The sequence below is a fragment of the Populus alba genome, chromosome 15, assembly GCF_005239225.2.
Source record: "Populus alba chromosome 15, ASM523922v2, whole genome shotgun sequence".
NCBI classification, from domain to species: Eukaryota; Viridiplantae; Streptophyta; class Magnoliopsida; order Malpighiales; family Salicaceae; genus Populus; species Populus alba.
The window spans coordinates 1,211,946-1,220,245 of record NC_133298.1 but is presented as its reverse complement, the minus strand read 5'-3'; the positions used below and the strand labels follow the sequence as shown (position 1 = coordinate 1,220,245).

At 37.6% G+C, this 8,300-nt stretch overlaps 1 pseudogene; it reads right to left on the bottom strand.

The window, feature by feature from the left end:
- Positions 1-647: 647 nt before the first annotated feature.
- Positions 648-5,330, bottom strand: LOC140954641 (probable beta-1,4-xylosyltransferase IRX10L; annotated as a pseudogene).
- Between the last annotated feature and the right edge of the window lie 2,970 nt (positions 5,331-8,300).

The window sequence follows — 8,300 nt, the reverse complement described above, 5'->3', positions numbered from 1 at the left end:
TTCATAAATCTTAATTTTAAGAGATTGATGGGTGATTAAGGAAGTTTTTTTTTAATTATTTTAGAGCATGTCTGACCAACTTTGCAAATCATTTATTACATAAGATATGGGGTAGTTGGCTAGGACAGAGATTGCCTTCTTTTTGGGAAACTTTAGGTTCTTTTTCGGGTACCAAACAAAGAAGAGATGCTAAATAGTAAAAAGATGTAGCTTGCAAGATTGAATTGGTTATCCTTTTTCATGATGGCAGAGTTTTCTTTTATTTTTTGGACACTTTAAAGAAGGAAAACTGAATATCATTGAGGTAAGTAGTATCTTCTAGCTGAATTTCTTGCAATAAGATGCTTGAACATTGAACTCCCGAAAAGCTTGAAAATCATGTAAAATTATTCTCCAAACTTTATCTAATAACTTAAAATATTTAGGTAAGATGATTCTTTTATATTCTTAACAATAATATCGAATTCGTTTTTAATAATTCGGTAAGCACACTATCAAAGCTCCTCTTGAAAGACTAAAAATTTTCTCATTCGGGCTGTGACCCAATAATACAGCCATTTCCTAACTTCTGATCAATTCTATGGTACATGTATATAGCTTTTGGTAAAATTAATTTATTAAACCATAACGTCTATTTCTCTATATAGCTACCAAGGTTTCGGGTCACCGACTGAGCCTGTAGCCCAGTTTAAGATCTTCTCACCTGACTTCAGGTAAACACTTCTATCATGAGGCAATTTTTGAATAAGTCCATTCAAAACTTGATGGAAAGCATCTCTTTTTTTTTTTAGAAGCATAATATTGCATTAGAAGACGCCAATAGATGACGGGAACATAGAGATTCTATTTACAAGACACCTAAACAGAACTATGCAATGAAATGAACAACATACCAAGAAACGAGAATAACAAAATGCAGCTACAATATACATATTTGAAGCCAAGAAATCAAAGAAGCAGCTAAAAGATGCAGATTTGGAGCCACACCAGGAATAGAAGCCAAACAGACTTCTACCGATATCCAGATTAGAAGTAAAACAAAATCTTTCCATCTTGCATCTTCTTATCCGAAACAAAATACCAACCATGTACTCTTCACAGAACAGCCTTTGACAACTTAACAATAAGAGAACCAAGACACTATCATAGAGAAAATCGTAGGAGGCAAAAGGAAGCCCATCAACAGAAGCCCCTAGACTTGCAACATCAGAATCTGGAACCAAGAAGTTTCAAAAAAAGACAAAGATCTGACCAGCTGGAATTGCTTCTATATAGCTTTGAAGATTCCTCTCCTTTCTAGAAATAGAGTAAATCTAGAAAAACAATCCAGTTTCCTTTGCATCCGCAACCAGAATTTAAAGAAAAAAAGAAAGGCCCAAATATCAAGCAGATTAGAGCCAAGCGACCCATTCAGAGTTTCTAAACACCTCCTGTTTTGCCATATGATCTGCCATATGATTACTCTCACGAAGAGAATGAGTGAATGTGAGTTGAACCAAAAACATGAAGCTACTCTCTGAATAGAGGAGAAAAGATTATGATGCAGCCAAGGTCTATTATGAGGATTATTCATCCAGCTAATGACATTGGTCGAGTCAGATTCAACAATAATGTGTTTATGATGCAGATGACAGTTAGAAGCTGATAATTCAATAGCTTTGACAACCGCTTTTAGTTCAGCTACATTAGAGTCTAAAATCCTAATTGGCGAGGAGAAATATACAAAGAAGAATCCATGATGATTTCGCAAGACTCCGCCTATACCTGAGGGGCCCGGCTTCCCAAGAGAGGAACCATCCACATTCCATTTAAAGCAATTAGTCATAGGGGGAGACCACATAACAACTGCCCTATGATTTGAAGAATTAGTCCATCGAACCAGCCCTTCTGCTGACATTATTAATTCTGAAGTGGAATAAGAGAAATCAGGCTCTATAGCCTTTATCCAAAAGCAGAAAACGAGTAATAATAAGGATAAACAAAATATTCATAATTCGGGTTGATGGAAAGCATCTCTTGCTTGAACAGGTTGTGGGAATAGCATTGCCTGCTTCATCGAAGGGTTTGCAAGCAGTCTATGCTTCCTCAATATCACTTCAGGTGGAATGGAAGTGAGCAAGGTGTCCAACTTTGGAACATCTTTCTCGTCTACAAATATCATATTTTCTTCTCATGGGATTGCATCAGCAAAGAGTAAAACAATGTCGTCAGCTATAATAATATAATAACGGGGATACAACCAAATATCACTGCTTCAACGGTTTCAACCAATCTCGGACTCCATGGGCCCAGCTAAGGGGGCACAAACAGAAAGCAACTTATTGCATGTCTTTGTAGTACGTTGTTAGGTGCTCTGTGGAATTGTCAAAAAGTGGATTGTCCTTGAAGTTCTCCCAGACTGCTGCTCGTGCACCATATGAAACAAATTGATTCGGTGATCTCCACTTAAGCCTCTATCACATATAGGATCATTGCTAAAAACATGAAATGTATTCTGTCTTCCAATTAGCTTGACAATTGAATGAAGAAGTCCAAATATTGTATTTGACTTCTTTTGTTCTAATTGAAAAATATGAAAGGTTCATGATTCTAGTTTCATAACCCATACCACAAAGGTTCCATTTCTGTTGATATTTTTTTTTGAAAATATACTTAAGCCTCACATTCTATGGAAACAAGTTGAAGTAATTGAACATCTAATCACTTTCTTAAACATGTGAGAACTATGTGTGAGAATTACCTTGCATAGCACCTTTCTGGGTCATTTCCTACATCATAAAATAATCCTCTGAAGTAAACAAACAACCAATTTGGTACTTGTCATGGGTACAAAGCAACGAAGAGATGCTAAATAGCAATAAAGAGTTTACAAACAATAGTTACATATTACAAGTAAGAATTTGGTACTTGTCATGGGTACAAAGCAACGAAGAGATGCTAAATAGCAATAAAGAGTTGGTGCAAAAATGAAGAGACTTTAAATTAGTTGTTTTTCCCACCCCACCCCCACCCCCTTTTCTTTATAGACAATAGGCATTGCTTTCTGGACACTTAAAGAATGAATTATGAATATCAATATGATTGTTACAGCACTAAACTTCCCAAAGGTTAGAAAATATGTGACTACCATTTACTACTAGTAAGTTTATGCCTTGCACTAGTGGAATTTTGCATCTTCAAAAACACAGAAAATTTTAGAAATTTGGAAAGATAACCTATTCAACAATAGTCATCCTTAATGATATCGTTTCTTTGCATAGAATGTGCATTCTTCATGAAATCTATTAGAAAATATGGATGGAAGAAACTCAATTGCTAAGTTTCTTAACCTTCAGAGATCCAAGTTATCGAAGATAAATTTAATGGAGATATGACTCATAATTTTGATATTTATTTTATATTTTTCATGTTAGTAGTAATAGTAATAGCAGTAATAATAAAAAAAAAAAAACAAGAGGATGAGGACTTGCTGGCAAGTAAATTAATTAATGACAACGTGGATAATTTAAATAAATAGTGTTTAAAAAAGAGTTTTACTAGCATTGTTCATGTTTTCAATGACATCTTAATTTTAAAAAGATTGATTGGGTGATTAAGGAGGTTTTCTATTATTTTAGAGCATGTCTGACCAAATTTGCAAAATCATTATTATAAAGATATGGTAGTTGGCTAGGACAGAGATTGCTTTTTTTTGGGAAACTTTAGGTTCTCTTTTTGGTACCAAATAAAGAAGAGATGCTAAATAGTAAAAAGATGGAGTTTGCAAGATTGAATCGGTTATTCTTTTTCATGATGGCAGAGTTTTCTTTTGTTTTTCGGACATTTTCTCTATGTTTTTTTTTTGACATGATTCCTTTGGGTAATTTGTTTTAGTTTCTTTAGAGGAATTTTGTGAGGTTTGGTTTTTTTTTAAGGATTTTCTTTTGAAAAAAGATATTTTTTTTAACGATAAGAGATGTTGTTAACCCATTTTTGGGGTCTCCGCAAAAAATAAAATAAATAGCCAAAGAAGGCTAGAAAAATGACAAGAGGCAGAAGCGCTCGGAAAATGGTCAGAAAATTGGTCAAGGAGTATAAAGATACAAAGATTGGATTTTTGACAATATATTCTTGAAGATGAGAACCCTATTGAGAAGGAAATTTTGAATTTTTGAGGAGAGAAAGCCCAAATTTGGATGTTTATGGGTTTAATTGATTTTTTATTGGATTTATAGGGGATTTGATTGCAAGAAAATTGATTTTTTAAGTCAATTTGGGCTTTAAATTGAAGAAATTAAAGTTCTGGGGCCAAATTATGATTTTTAGGAATTTATTAAGTCAAATCAGGGGCTTAATTGCATAAATATTGAAGTTTAGTGGCCAATTACGGGTTTAATTGTGAAAATCCGAAACCAGGGACCAATTTGGAAAAGGCTCAAAGATAGGGGAGGCTGTTTGGAATTGATTGAGGGGCCTAATTGAAGAAATTGGAAGTTTATTGATCAATTGAGGGCTAAATTGCATAATTTAGAGGCCAAGGACCAAAGTGGAAAAGGCGGCCAACTTGGCGGACAAGACCGAAATTGGCAGGGACGCAATTGAAAGGAACAAAAATAATTGGGGGACTGATGTGAACGTTGGCGCATTTTTGGCGCCACATTTAAATGAAACGGCGCGTTTTCTCCAAAACGACGCCGTTTCATGCGTTTTAAAAAAAAAAAAAAAAAGAAAAAAAAAGAAAGACCAAACGGTGCCGTTTTGAACGACACTGTTTCTTTTCTTCTTCCCCCTCGCAGGCGTAGCAGAGGAGAGGAAAACCGGGGTTTTTGTCCCCGCCTCTCTCCTCACGTGCCATGGCCCGACGCCCCACACCTTGGGACCCCCGAAATCGAAGCCGCTGGCCGACCACCCGCCGCGCCACCGAACCCGAGAGAAGCACCTCGGCAGCGGCGCCTGCCGACCGACCGACCAGCACGCCTTGTTCCCCCATGCATGCCCCGATATTGCCTATAAATAGAGAAGAAGCAGAGTGAGAAGAGGAGGGGGACGAAAAAGGAAGGACCCGAAAAAGAAAGAGAAGAACCGAGACAGTGGAGAGAGAGAGAGACCGAAAGAGAGAGAAACCACCGAACTCAAGAATAAACAACCACCGAAAACCCAAAAGTTGAGAAGCTTGGATAGTTTGAAAACTGAGAGGAACTCAAGTAGCTGAAACAGAAGGAACGAACCGGTGAACGACGACGAACCATTAGAAAACAGCCGTAGCGCCGCCCGGGAAGCCCGCCGTCCGTGAGCCACGACGCTGCAGCACCGTCAGCAAGCCACCGTCTCCGCTGCGCCAGGTACGCCATCCTGACCCCCCTGCATTTTTTTTGTTTAGGCCGGCGTAGTTTGGCCTCCTGCATGCAGAATCGTTTCTGCATGCAGGAAGGCATTGGGGGAAAAATAATTCCCCCCCGTTCATTTCCCTTTTTTGTTGGGCCAGACAGTGTCTGCCCAATGATATGGGTCTGGGCCGGTCCGGCCCAGACCAAAGTAGGTTGCTGTTGGGCCAAGTCCGGCCCAACAATTTTTGGGGCTGGAGTCCGGCCCAGTTAATTGGGGCCGGCCCCAGCCCATTTAATATATTAATATATATTATATTATTATATTATTATATTATGCATGTGTGTGTATATATGTATATTTTTTTTTTCTTTCTCAAAAAAATAAAAAAAAAATAAAAAAATAAAAAAATTCTGAAAAGTAAAAAAAAAATATATTGTTGTTTTTGGTATATATTGATTTTGCATTTTTTTTTATACTATGGGGATATAATTTCAGTATTTAAAAAACACCTGTTTTCGTAAAAAAAAAAAAGAGTTTATAAAAAAAAAAATGTTTTGTTTTCATGCATACGGCCAATACACTAGCATGTTTTGAATGTTCTTTATATATAAAAAAAATATTGGAAGTTTTTGAAAACGTGTTTTCGCATATAGATTTCTTAAACACAATCATTTTCTTGCATTTGTGGATTTACAACCTGTTTGTAAAACTCCAAAGGGTGTTGGCCAATATTCCAAAAACTATAAAAAATCTTATTTGGGAGGAGAAGTTGTGGTTATTGTTCACCGCTAATATTTGGATGAAGAAATCCTTAAAAGGACGAACATCCAAAATATTATCGGGAGTAATAAATCAACGCACATGTTTGAAAGAAGCTTTGGTTGCGATCGAGAACATTTCAAATTTTAAATTTTTTTTTCTCCACGGTTTACGAGTCGTGAAAAGTAATTGTTTTTTAAAGAATTGTGAAATTTTCTTCATTCTTTTATTCTCTTTTCCTTGCGATTTACGAATTGACGGGTTTAGAAGACACCAACACCATAGACTATAGAGCAAACCAAACACCAAGCAGCTTACCTTAGGTAGGGCGTATTAGGGGTGCTAGTACCTTCCCTTTACGCAACCAGTCCCTTGCCTTAGAATCTCTGAAAGACCAGTTAGGGTTCCTAGTGACCAAATACTAGGTGGCGACTCCAAAGAACCAAACCTTTCGAACACAACGAAAATCGCCAGCCGATGTCGTGCCTTTTAAAATTATAATTTTTTGTGGGGGGTGTGTGACAGAATGGCGACTCCGCTGGGGATGTTAGGACTAAGCTTGATTTGTTTGTTTGTTTATGTTATGTGTTATTGGTTTTTGTTTTCTTATGATGTTTTGTTTAAAAGCTTTAGCATATATCTTTACATTCTATCATACATGGCATAGTCATGCATCACTTTATTATTTTTATTATGTTTTGGAGGGCACACACATGTAACTCTAAGTTTAAATGGGGACTAGCAGCTTGCCTTATGACTTTGAGTCAAGGCTTAAGTTTTGTGTAAACCCCAACTCTTTGCTGAGTGTTTAGACTGATAGTGATTGGTACACGTGCCATCCCACTATTCTGCTGGACCTCCATATCGCCTTTACGAGGGGTGATCACTGGAACAGGCAAGAGACCCTCTTTTTAGAGACCTAGTAGTAAACCTACCCTATGTCTCACGTAAAAGAACTAGAACCTATCCTTAGGGTGTATGTTCCGATATAAATCTTTTGCATCGAAACAAGACTAACCCCCCATGCATTTTGATTGCAGGATTTCATGTGAACGAAATGACCATCACCAAATCTTCCATCATAGAGTATGGAAAGAATTCCGAACTGTCACATTGATTTGAAGGAGACTGCCTTAGAAGCGATGCTAAGAAGAGGTCGCCAATCAAGAACCTGAATTGCATATTGAATGAGGTGAACAAGTTAACGACTCATTTTTCAGAATGTGGATAAAGATGCATTTTTTAGGAAATACGGACGTTTGATGGAAAATCGCAAAGGTAAGAAGTTTTAAGCCCCAGCTGTGCGAGCCTTAGTTCATTTTTGGGATCCAGAAAATACCGATGTTTCTCCTTTGGAAGCATAGACTTGTGCCCACGATTGAGGAATATGGATTGTTGACCGAGTTTCCGAATGACCTGTATCGGATTTATTCTCCTTTTGAGATCCGACAAGATCATCCCTGAGCTGTCAAAACTGCTCAGAATCTCCAACTTGGAAAAGTTTCTGGAAAAGAATGGCACCGGTTTGAAATGGAGGATGCTAGAGTTGAAAAAGGAGTCAGAAGTAGAAAAAGAGAGATTGATTGCCTTAGGTATATTTGGCCTTGTGTTGTTCCCAAGTCAGACTGGTTTAGTAAGCTTGGAGGCCGCCGCTGCTTATGTGGAGTACGAGAACACACAGATCAATCCAGTGGTTGCTATCTTAGCTGAAACATTTTTGACGCTTAACCATTGTAGAAAGGCTGGAAAAGGAGCAATGAGATGTTGCACGCAACTGTTGTATATTTGGGTAGTGAGCCATATCGAAACAAAGAAACCTGTCTTCAATAATTTTTGATGGTTCACTCAAAAACCCTTAAAATTAGTGGAAGAAGAAGAATGGAGAGATCTAGACAACCAGGGTTGGTTGATAAAATTAGAAGGTTTTACCCAATAGCGATTTTAAATGGAGAGCACCATGGGTAACAACAACGAAGGTCCTAATGAGTTGTGGACAAAGGCGTTGGGTACCATTGGTGGGGATTACGGGTTATGTGCAGTTATGCTCGACTTTAATGGTAAGACAATTTGGCGGGCATACAGTTTGTTCCCCGGACTATGGGAATTGCTCAATTCTTTGGTCTGTTCAAAGATCCCATGGCGAAAGAAGTTTTGGAGATCATCAAACAAGATTGGAAGCATCTAGTGTTGGTGGAAATAGAAGGTTTAAGAGATCCAAGTGTGAGCGAAGGATA